General features: G+C 47.8%; 1 non-coding gene across 1 annotated transcript; it reads left to right on the forward strand.

Annotated features, from left to right (window-relative positions):
- The first annotated feature begins 9,931 nt into the window (after positions 1-9,931).
- On the forward strand, positions 9,932-10,016 carry TRNAQ-CUG (transfer RNA glutamine (anticodon CUG)). Its single transcript has one exon. It is a non-coding gene; the product is annotated as a tRNA-Gln (tRNA).
- The last annotated feature ends 1,652 nt before the right edge of the window (positions 10,017-11,668 follow it).

Below are 11,668 nucleotides of genomic sequence, written 5' to 3' on the forward strand. Positions count from 1 at the left end.
GAGCATGTGGCTTATGGCAGCCAATTAGAGCCTTCCCTGGGACCTGTATACACTGAGGTCTCCTTCTTCCAGTGGGTTCACTGGGGTGAATCAGATTGTGTTCTCTGCACCCCCACACAAAATATCCCTATCCATAGTAGGAGAGAATGAAGACAAATCACAAGGAGAGAAACAATTGAGCATTGGCAAGGGAGGACCTGACCACACGGCTGAGCCCTCCACCCAGTCGTGCCCAAAGGCCACTCCACCCTGTCTTTCCCAATTTCCTGAACCAAGAAGTCCCCCTTTGTTTTTAAGCAAGTGTGAGTTGGGTTTCTGTCACATTCAACGGGAAAGTCCCGACTAATATGGCTGAGGCAAATCTCCTTGGATCTGAGCTGTCTCGAGTCAAGGTGACTCAGCACCTCGTCTAGTCAAATTCCTCAGGAGGTGCAGCAACCCCTGTGCTGAGTCTCCACCGCACGGCAGCCTGTAGATGCCGGGACACAGCTCACAGGTCCCTCTGGACAGAAGCAAAGACGCTCTGGAGAACAACATGAACCAGAGCACAAAGGGAGCCACCTGAGATCCTGCTTATTAATGGGCCTAGCAAAGCGCCTAGATGCTTATTTAGTCATGGCTGAGCCAGGATCAAGTTGAAGAAGCACAATCTGGGAGAAACCAAGAATATAGCCCAACTTCCATCCTGGGATCCAGGGCATGATCCTGCCGTAGACAGCTTTGTCTCTCCTGTATGTGTTATGTAATTACAGGATCATATCGGCATCCCTTCTTGCCCTGTCAGGCTCCTTTTGGAAATGTTAGGCTTCAAAGTTTGCTGAGATGAAGATAATTCTAGTTCAGAATATCTTTCCCCTTCCTGCAGGAACAGGACCACAGGGACCTTAGGTACCACTTAGTATTACATTCCTCACTCCCTGATCCCCACCCCCTCAGGAGGCTCCCCACTGAATCACGTAGTTGGTGACTCTCCAGGTCAGGAGCAGAGCCCGGATCTTCTCTTAGAATGTCAGTGGTCCATGGGGCACCTGGGTGACTCAGTCGGTTAAGGGACCGACTTCGGCTCAGGTCACGATCTCGCGGTTTGTGGGTTCAAGCCCCACGTCAGGCTCTGTGGTGACAGCTCGGAGCCTGGAGCCTCTGCAGATTCTGTGTCTCCTCCTCTCTCTGCCCCTCCCCTGCTCGTGCTCTGTCTCTCTCTGTCTCTCAATAATAAATAAACATTAAAAAAAAAAGAAGAAGAAGAATGTCAGGGGTCTGACTGAACAGAGACTCACAGAAGGCAGGGGCCTTGCAGCCACCACCCCTCAACGTCAGTCAACAGGGTTTTTTGCAAGACCCTCACAGGAGGGACAGGGCGGCTGAAGACCCTGGGGTCACCAGGCCTGCAGGGCCATTCTCTCCAGCTGTGGCCATTTCTGTGAGATTTCCCCAAAGTCGGGGCTTCTTCCAGGTATGTTTGCAAAATTCTTCTCAGCACTAGAAACTTAAACAAAAACACAGTTCAATGGCACCAATGTGCCAACCCCAACCCAGACCCAGCAGACAGTGTGATGACAGAAAAGAGCCCTGGGCCAGCAGCCAGAGCTGGGCCCTAGGTCTGGCGCACAACTTACTGGACAGTTGAGGGTGAGTCATTTGGCCTCTCTGGGCCTTTGCTTCCGCATCTGCCACATAGAGGGGAAAGGCAATATACTTCCTGCCCTTCCTGCTTCCTTGGGCTGTTGTCCACAGCTCCCTCATCCTAAGACACTGCCTTGACCCTTCCAGCCCCTCAGTCAGCGCCCCCCACCCAGGACGGGAACCAGGCCCATCGCCGGGTATGATGTTTCCAGAGCGCTGAAGAGGGGCGTGCTGGGCCCGGGGTTCGCTTGAGAAACAGGCATTCACTGGTGCCACACACCTGCACTCCTGTCTTCTGAGTCACAGAAACTGCCACACGAGGTCTGGCGAGTCAGCCCCGCGTTGGCAATCACCCCTATGACTGCACGTAAGAGTTGGGAGACCAGAGTGGATCTGGGCTTGAGGGGCAGAGGTTTTCATTCCCGCTCTGCTGTGAATTCCCTTCTTAGTTTGACTCACCTTTCCCGTGTCCCACTTCCAAAGCTGCAAATCATAAGACACCCAGTGTGTCAGAGCTATGGAAGAGAGCTCACAGGTTTTAGCCTCCTCACTCCCCATCCATCTTCTAGATGAGAAATCGGGGAGCCAGAGAGGAGAAGGGGCTCATCTGAGATCCCACAGTGAGTCAGTGACAGGGTAGACCTGAGTACCCTGCTTGGGGTACTGTTCTCCAGGTCAAAGCGCAGCCCCACTTGATTCCAGACATGTGCCTTTGGGAGAGTCACCTAACCCCTTTGAGTCCCAGCTTCCTTCTCTGTTAAAGCGAGAGTAATAAATAGTACTACCTTGTGGGGTGTAGGGAGGGTGACGTGGGCGAATATATGTGAAACCCTTGAAATAGCATCCAACAGAGTAATTTATAATTGTGGGCTCTTGCATGAGTGGCCTGCTCTAATAAACATATCCCCAACTTTCCAAGTCACAACACGACAGAAGTTTGTCTATCACACTTGTGATACTCCAATGCAGGTGTTCTGTACTGGTGGGCAATTTCCCACATGGTGCCCAGGAACCCAGGCTCACTGGGTTTTGTGGTTTCACCATCCCCCGGGATGAGCCAACAGAAGGGGACAGAGGATGCAAAGTAGCCCCACCAACTTCTAAAGCCTCAGCCCAGAGGCGTCGCCCGTCATTTCCATACACACTCCTTTAGGGAGAGCCAGTTACATGGCCATACCTGAGTGCAGAGGGAGTTGGGGAGTGTCGTCCCTGGCTGAGTGGCCACCTCCCAGTTAAGAAGCCCACGGTTTGGAACAGGAGCACAGATTTTGTGAATAGACTTCTCTGCAACAGCTAACAAATCATCCCCAGACCTAGTGGCTTAAGACAACATTCAATGGTTCACAATCTATGCATCAATAATTTGGGCTGGGATCAGCCGTGGTTTTTCTGCTGGTCTCAACTGGGCTCACTCACCCAGCATCAATTAGCTGCACAGCTCGGCTGGGCCAGGATGGTCTCAGATGGCCTCACACACACGTTCAGCCCTGAGCATGGTCTCACCCAGGGTATCTTGGTTGCCACACAGCCCCTCCAGCAGGTTATTGTTTATGGGACAGCAGAATTCTGAGGTAGCAAGAACAGATACCACAAGGCTTCTCGAGGCCTGGGTTGGGAGCCCACATTATATCACTCCTGCCACATTCTGTCGGTCAAAGCAACTCACCAGGCAAGACCAGTTTTAAGAGGTAGGGAGGCAGACTTCACTTCTTGATAGGAGGAGCTGCAAAGGGTCTGTGGTCACTAGCAATCTATACACATGTTTGGAGGAAAAGAAAAAGCATAGTCAGAGGAAGAGAGGGTGTATTCTAGGCAGACTAATGAACTCTAAGTGTCCTCTGCAATAGTTGTCTGGCTGTCAGGTTCGAGATGGAACGTGGCTGCATCATATACACACGTATACATCATATACACACGTAGCCTACGGAATCCACCTGACTTGGAGTCAACGTGAGACAAGAAAACTGGAAACCACGTCTTTTGCCAAAAGGATTGTTTATCCAGTCCTTCAGGTTATGCAATTGGCCGTTTTCTGGAAAGCACACCAAAAAGATTCTAATAAGACTTATGAAATGACTGTCAATCAGACCTGTCACTCTTCCCCTCAGAGGCACCTAATTTGACCCATTATTTTCACATAGGGTTGGTTCAGTTTAATCACTCTTTTGCCAATACAATATTTTTAATAAAATAATTTTTTTATCACCTGCTTTAAATATGTCTCACAATACCTAGAAACTGCAAATTTAGTTCATCAATCTTTGAAAAATATCTCTCACCCAAATTGGCATACGAGGCCTTACTATGAAACCTATCAACCAAACCAGACTTCCTTTCTATCAGAAAAGTAATGTGCATTTCAAGGAATATCATAAAATCTACTGGAAAATAAATTTTGGAATAAATCATGTAAGACAATGCCGTAAAAATAGTCAGACCAAGATGTACATGATTTTGATCCCATATAATTATTTGATCTACTACGTGAGAAGTATGGTAAAAAGACATACTTTTTTGACCTCTCCTGTTGGTTTTGGGAAACAATTAAAGAAACAATTCCATTAATATCTTTGGTTATCATGATCAAATTTTTCTATGTATGTAATGAAAAAGAAAAGATAAATGTCACTGAAAGATAACTGGCCCACAGTCAGCATATTTGAAATGATAGGTAGAAAATCTGAACATTTTACAAGATGAAATGAGAAGATTGTCTATATCTGAAATAAGTAATTTATGATATAATTTGATAAAAGTAACTTTTAACTACATATGAACTACTATATAATTCATAAGGTAGTTATGAACTACTTTCATAACACAACTTTGAAAGACACACATATGAGTTTTATCTGTATTTTTTAAATTTTTTTTAATGTTTTATTTATTTTTGAGACAGAGAGAGACAGAGTGTGAGCAGGGGAGGGGCAGAGAGAGGAGGAGACACAGAATCCGAAGCAGGCTCCAGGCTCCAAGCTGTTAGCACAAAGCCCTGACGCGGGGCTCAAACTCACAAACCGCGAGACCTGACTGAGCCAACCAGGCGCCCCCTGATTCCCTGATTCTAATGCCAGTCTTCACCCTTTAACAGAAATGTGTGTAGGACCTGGAAGGCTTTGTGCCCTGATGGTTTGGGGTGGTTTGATTAATTCTCCCCTTTGATTATAACCTGGGAGGTTTCACACCCTTCAAAGGGTGAGGGCATCTTGTGCTTTCCTTCAGTAGGGAGGATTAGGCTGAAGCCAGGTGCATCCCAGGGACGTCAGCTCTAGGAGAGTATCATGGGAAACTGAGCATCTGGACGCCAAGTCCTTTCAAACATGTGATACTCGAGACCCTGTGGCCACATCTGCTACGTGCAGGGGTTTGCATCCCTCACTCTGAATGCTTCTGCCCTAGAGCATGGGATACCATCCAAACTCCTCAGGCTGGTCCCCATGGAGCAGCCCCACCTGTGTTTCTAGATCCAGTCGCTCGTGCTGCCTCAGGCTTACTCACACTCTCGGCTTTTTCACCTTCTGCCTCGGTCCTTTGCTCCAAGCTGAGGCCACCTCCCAGCCCTCTGGTGCAGGAAGATGACCGATGTCCAAGGTCGTACAGGCTGAACATAACCTCCCTGGACTCAAGTGTTTTGGTGGGCAGGGCTTCTGGAGAGCAGGAGGCAGTTCCTACCTACCTGCCCTAGGGAGGAACAGTAGGCAAGACTTTCCCAGCTCCACTAAATCTTCTGGGAATTCTTTAATGACCATTTCTATTCCTTGAAAAAAAGGGAGTGCTTTATTCCCATAGCAGTGGAAAATCCGCACTGTTTGGCCTTTCTACTTCCATGGCAGAATCTTGGAGTGTGCCGGGCTGGGCTGCATGAGTTACTGGCAGCATGGATTAGGGGAAGTGCCAAGACACTGAGGTCACGACAGCTGGACTCCAGCCTCCGCTCTCCTCCTCACCAGTTGTGTGACTTTGAGTAAGTCACACAGGCTCTTTGAGCCCCTAATTTCCCATGTCCAAAATGTGGATGTTAATATCTAACTCACGGAGGTTGAGGAGGATTAAATGGGAGTCCTATACACCTAAAGTTCCCAACACTGAGACTTCTCCTGAAGCCCTGTGACATCGATTCCATGCCATTGTCCTCTGCTGTCCAGCTCAAGCTCGGGATCCTGTATCTGCACATGCACAGGCACACGCGCTCACACACACACACACGCACGCACCAGGCTGCCTCCCTTTGGGGCTGAAGCCAAATCTAGAGAGAAATGCAAAGTACAAAGGAGAAGAATGGAGGCCATTTTTCACATTCTTCCAGGACCGTGAGCTTCAGGGTAATTAGATAGATGTGAAATGAATACAGGGCTCTTTTTTAATCCTAGATCTACTTAATTGTGTCAGTTGGGAGAGTCATTAATAAATGATTAATGGAAATAGCTTCCGTAAAAATTGAATTCTCTCAGCTGCCCAGCGACTCTGGAGAGAATTCAGAGCTATTAACAGCTTCAGGTTGACTCTCTTGCTTCACACAGCAGATAATGCTTCAGGCAGAGGGACTCTCTCCCCAGAGCCAAGTATTTGGATCATTGTCAGAGGGAAAAACTAAGATCAAAATTGAACAACTGGTTTAAAGTGCCAGAAGCAGTTGGTGTCCAAGCCAGAGTGGAAAACCCGGGGCCGGGGCCTCCCCGCCCAGTAAGAGCCCGGCTGGTACAGGACCATCTGAAGCACCTATTCCGCCACCTTGGGGATTTAATGGAAGCCAACAAAATGCCAGGCAGGTGGGGAAAAAAGACAGCAGGTACATGCGCCCCAAATACAGCAATGGTGATCTTCAGGTAAGACCATAAGGGTGACCTGATTTTTATTTTACTGTGCTATTTTTCTGCATTGAATTTACATTACTTTGAAGTTAGGGGGAAATGCTATTTTCAAGACTACTATCCAGAGCATGTCAAAACACACCTGATCATAAAAAGACAGACTAAACACAGATGATCTGCTAACACCTCTTGCATTTTCAGGGTGAAAAATGTTTGGGTCTGAGTTGGGCAGAGACCACAAGGACCCTCATCACAGCGGAACCAGAGCAGGTGACGGCAGGCAAGTACAGACCCTCGTTGTGCTGTTCACATGGCTGTTCCGCATCATCCGGAGCTTCGGATGGCCTCCAGAGACTTCGCAGCCAGCTGGTCTGTGACTGCCAGCCCAGAGAATCCACAGCCAAATGTGTTTTCAAAGTCAAGGGCAGCACTGCATCCCCCGAGCAAGTTTAGGGATGTGGGAAGAACAGGAAGCCAACCACCCAAAAGTATAAGGAAGAAAGGCATTCCCTGACCAAAGCCATGCTTCTGGGGCAGGCAGAGAGCCTCAAGGGTGCGAAGCTTCCAAGTTCAGAACTTCACCCCAGATGGCAAAGTTAGAGTCTACAGAGCTGCTCTTCTGCTATAAAGAGGGAACCACCCATGTCCCCAGGTCTTGTACTTGCCCTGTGATTAACTTAAGGTCCAGTTTCCATCCTTCAAAACATAATCCTGCAAATTTGGAGTCAGAGAGGAGGTGAGTGGTTGCCTAGGGAGGGAGGCGGGAGTGGGGACTGACTACACGGTACAAGGGATCTTTGTGGAGGCTGAAAATGTTCTAAAACCAATTTATGTTGATACTTGTGCCACTCAGTAAAGCTACTAAAAATCATTGAATTATACACTTGTAACAGTTGAAATTTGTGGTGTGTGAAATACACCTCAATAAAGCTGGTAAAAAGACAAAATGGCAAAAAAAAAATAATAATAAAGACAAAACCGAAAAACTACCTACTACCGATGTAATCTCTTTCCCGAAAACTCCCTAGCTGCCTTCCCTGCACAGAGCTGACCACTCCTCCTCAGAACTCCGGTGGCCTTTTCTTGGGTTTGCTCCCACACTACACCGTAAATTGTAATATTTGCGGCTGCACGTGTATCTCCATCTAGATCAGGCCTCGTCGTCTCTAACTGCCTCAGTCCCAGCCCCAGGGTCACACAGGCCCTGCACAGCAGAGGGATGCTGGAAGTAAGCCTGTGGGGGGGTGGGGGGAGGGGGCCCCTGTAGGTCCCCTCTATGAGCTACACACATTGCTCAGGACTTTCAGGGCTCCAGGAACTTACAGGCCCCAAGGCCTACACTCGCACAGACCCGGGTCACGTATACATACAGCCCAACATGGGGCTCGAACTCACAAACCGTGAGATCATGACCTGAGCCAAAATCGGAGGCTCAACCGACTGAGCCACCCAGGTGCCCCTAGATCCTTTTTTTAAGCATAAAATAACAGACCGGCTAGAAGCCCCTGTATCCTCTTATCCTGGTCCTGGTATCCCCCTCCCTATCTAGAAACAGCAGCTATATAGATTAGACACGCATCCAGCCTGTGTTATAGTATTTATATTATATTGATTACATAGAACTGGATTGTCTACATTGTTTTTAAGCTTACCAAAAAAATGGTTTTATACTATATGTAACCCGCTACAACTTATATCCTTCCAGAACTATCTATGGTGAAATAAACTTGTTTCATTCACTTAACTTCCATATAATAATTCGATTGTGTAATATGCCACGGTATCTTTCTCCTCTCCTCCACAGATGGAGTTTGGGTTTGTTTCTAAGATTTGCCATAAGAAATGGTACAATGAACATCACTAGGCATGTTTTCCTGGGCACGTAAGCAAGAATGGAACAGTGCTTCTCCGAGTGTGGTCCCAGGACCAACAGCATCAGCATTGCCTGAAAAATTAGTAGACATGAGAATTCTCAGGGCCCACATTAGACTGAACCAGACCCTGGGGTTGGCGTCAGGCAATCTGTTTTAGCAAACCCTCCAGGTGGTTTGGATGCAAACTAAAGTTTGAGAACCACTGCTCCAGACTAGAGCTTGTACCTAGAAATGGATCACTGGGTCCTCAGGTGTGCACATTTTAGGATCAACCATATGCCCCCAAAGAGCTCTCAATGCAATTTACATCCTCCCTCCTGTCCTGTGAAGTTCTCCCCACCTCTTCACCAACACCATTGGCACTGTTGGGCCCTTTCCTTTTTGCCAAGCTGTTGGATAGAAAAGGTATCTCTTTGTTGTTTAAATTTGCATTTCTATGATTACTAAAGAGGTCTTCAAATGCTTACTGGCCACTCAGGTTTCTTCTCTTCCTTCATTAATTTAAAAATCTAAAACCACAGATTTAAAAAGATACATACAAACCTCAAGCTGTACCTACTTGTCTCATCATCATGTTTACGAAATGGAAGCCTGGACCAAAGCTCCAGCGTGTCTGGCTGTACAGACACATCCCTACTCAGTGCCCTGCACCCTGGGCTCTGATCTCAGTGCCAGTCCTCTCTCAAGGCTACCTTCTGAGCTGAGGCTCACATCTCCTCCCATAACCACAGCCATCCCATCCTGAGCCCATCTGCCTGGGAATTGGTAATGCCTGTTCAACAGTTAACAGCAGAGAGAACTTCTCTCCCCAGGCCAGCCCCATGGGGCACCAGGCCTAACTCAAGAGATCAAGAACTTGACAAATTCAGAGATCCATTCATTCAATCATTTATTCATTCAACTGAAATATGTGTATTGTTTTTTTAAATATTTATTTAGAGAGAGAGAGAGCACAGGTGGGAGAGGAGCTGAGAGAGAGTGAGACACAGAATCCGAAGCAAGCTCCAGGCTCTGAGCTGTCAGCACAGAGCCCGACACGGGGCTCAAACCCACGAACTGTGAGATCATGACCTGAGCCGAAGTCAGACGCTCAACTGACTGAGCCACCCAGGCGCCCCCGAAATATGTTTATTGCATCAACGATGTGTCAGACACGGGGTTTGGCACAATGGTGGGTTTACCATGCCCTCGTGGAGCACACAGTTTCTTGGAAGGGAGACATTAAATGAAGAATTACACAAATTCACCTAAAACTGCAATGATTAGAGCCAAGAAGGAGTAGTTGATATCATGATGAGACTGGTCAGGAGCTCAGGGAAGGCTTCCCAAGGATGCAATCACTCAGCAAACAGCTGGAGGCAGCAGAGGGGTGCTTTCCAGGGCCACACGGAGGCCCCACAGCCCATAGCCCACCCGGCCTTTCCTGTACAGCTCTGAGTATACAGTCAGAGCCAAGAGAGCAGGGCTGCCTGAGCCGGGACCCCAGACGTAAGCCCGGCCCCTGTCCAGCCTCTTGGATGAGCACCCACTGCCTGGCATCCTAGCCCGAGAGGCACCTCAGGCCTCAAGAGGACAAAGACAGCCTTTCACCAGCCGCCATTAAAACTAGTGAAGTCCAGGGGCACCTGGGTGGCTCAGTTGGTTGAGCGCCTGACTCTGGCTCAGGTCATGATCTCACGGTTCGCGGGTTCAAGCCCCGCATCAGGCTGTGTGCTGACAGCTCAGAGCCTGGAGCCTGCTTCGGATTCTGTGTCTCCCTCTCTCTCTCTGCCTCTACCCTGCTCACACTCTGTCTCTCTCTCTTTCTCTCAAAAATAAATAAACATTAAAAAAAAAAAAAGACAAAAAAAACCTAGTGAAAGCTTCTATAGCTCAGGGACTGAAGACCTCGGAGGCAGAGAGCCCCAGAGAACTCCAATGGGAGATCAGCTGTTAGTGAGCTGGCCATCTAGTCAGATACAGTCTGATTTGTTTTAAAAGTGCTGTGAAGAAAGGAGAGGAATCATTTCTTTCCGGGAACACTGCTGACTTCTCAGACTAGAGATCTCTTCCCCAGGAATTTACAATCTACAAAGGAGGCGGAGGGGCTGATCCATCCCTGCTTGGGACTCGGCAGGGGACACGCTGTCACCCTCATCTCTCTCTCAAGGATTGTTATAAAAGACTCTGCTCTCCACGTTCCCCTGCACAGCAAAATGGAGCGAGCATCTACTGCTCTGATTATTAATCGGCACAGCCAGCCAGCCCACTTCAGGGTCTAGAGTTCACACCCGAACGATCTTATTTAAAACAAGTTGGTTGCGAAATGCCCACAGTCCGCCCCACTGTGGTGCAGAAGATTACACTTTCCCTTGATCTTGGATGGAGAGTGCCTGGGCGTGTTCCCCTGAGCGGGGATGCCAAGAGACTCCCTTAGGGGAAGCCAGAGCAGTAAGATGGGCTGATTATTTCAAAGATGGTTTTGTGAGATGGCATGGGAAGGGTTGAAACAATCCTCTTCTGGATTGTGGTGGTTCAGTGCCCCAGCAGAAGGAGGAATGGCTGGGATGGCGTGCCTGGGCAGAGTTCTCCCACCAGTTTACTGAGGCACCCTGACACCATTCTCCTCAAAGCTGTAAATATATTCTCTATCATTTAGAGAACAGGACCAGATCTTCTCTTAAATGTTTCCAGTTTAATGTCCGTGACTATATTTTCAATTTTTGTGCCCCATGTTTCATATGATTTGTGGTGGCTTACAAAAATAAATTTGGCACAAGATTTTAAGAACTTAAGTGAGGAGGGGTGCCTGGGTGGCTCAGTGGGTTAAGCGTCTGACTTCGGTTCAGGTCGTGATCTCAACGTTTCTTGAGTTTGAGCCCCACGTAAGGCTCTGTGCTGACAACTCAGAGCCTGGAGCCTGCTTCAGATTTTGTGTCTCCCTCTCTCTGCACCGACCCGGCTCAAACTCTGTCTCTCCCTCTCTCTCTTTCAAAAATAAATAAAGATTAAAAAAAAAAAAGTTTTTTTAAGAACTTACATGAGGAAATTGGAGAGGAAAGAAGAATAAGATAGGACACTACATTCCTTGTTAGGAGTGGGCCGAAATTTGCCTCTGAGCTTCCTAGCAGCCAATTCAAGAAGAGAAATACAATCAGTTACAAGACTAAAAGCATACAGTGAGGATAAACCAGTCGTCTAGGAGGTCAACTCTTCCTGGTTCTAAGGTCTGAGAGAAATTTCTGATTTAGGTCTACAAAAAAAAAAAAAAAAAAAAAAAAAGAACTTCCACTCTGTCATGTTCAATAATGTCTTTTCAGGAAATACATTAACTTTCTTATAAGGGCCCCTAGTGTTGGCCCGTGAATTGTGCATAGCACA

This window comes from Puma concolor, chromosome C2 (genome assembly GCF_028749965.1).
Source record: "Puma concolor isolate L17-30 chromosome C2, mPumCon1.1.hap2, whole genome shotgun sequence".
NCBI classification, from domain to species: Eukaryota; Metazoa; Chordata; class Mammalia; order Carnivora; family Felidae; genus Puma; species Puma concolor.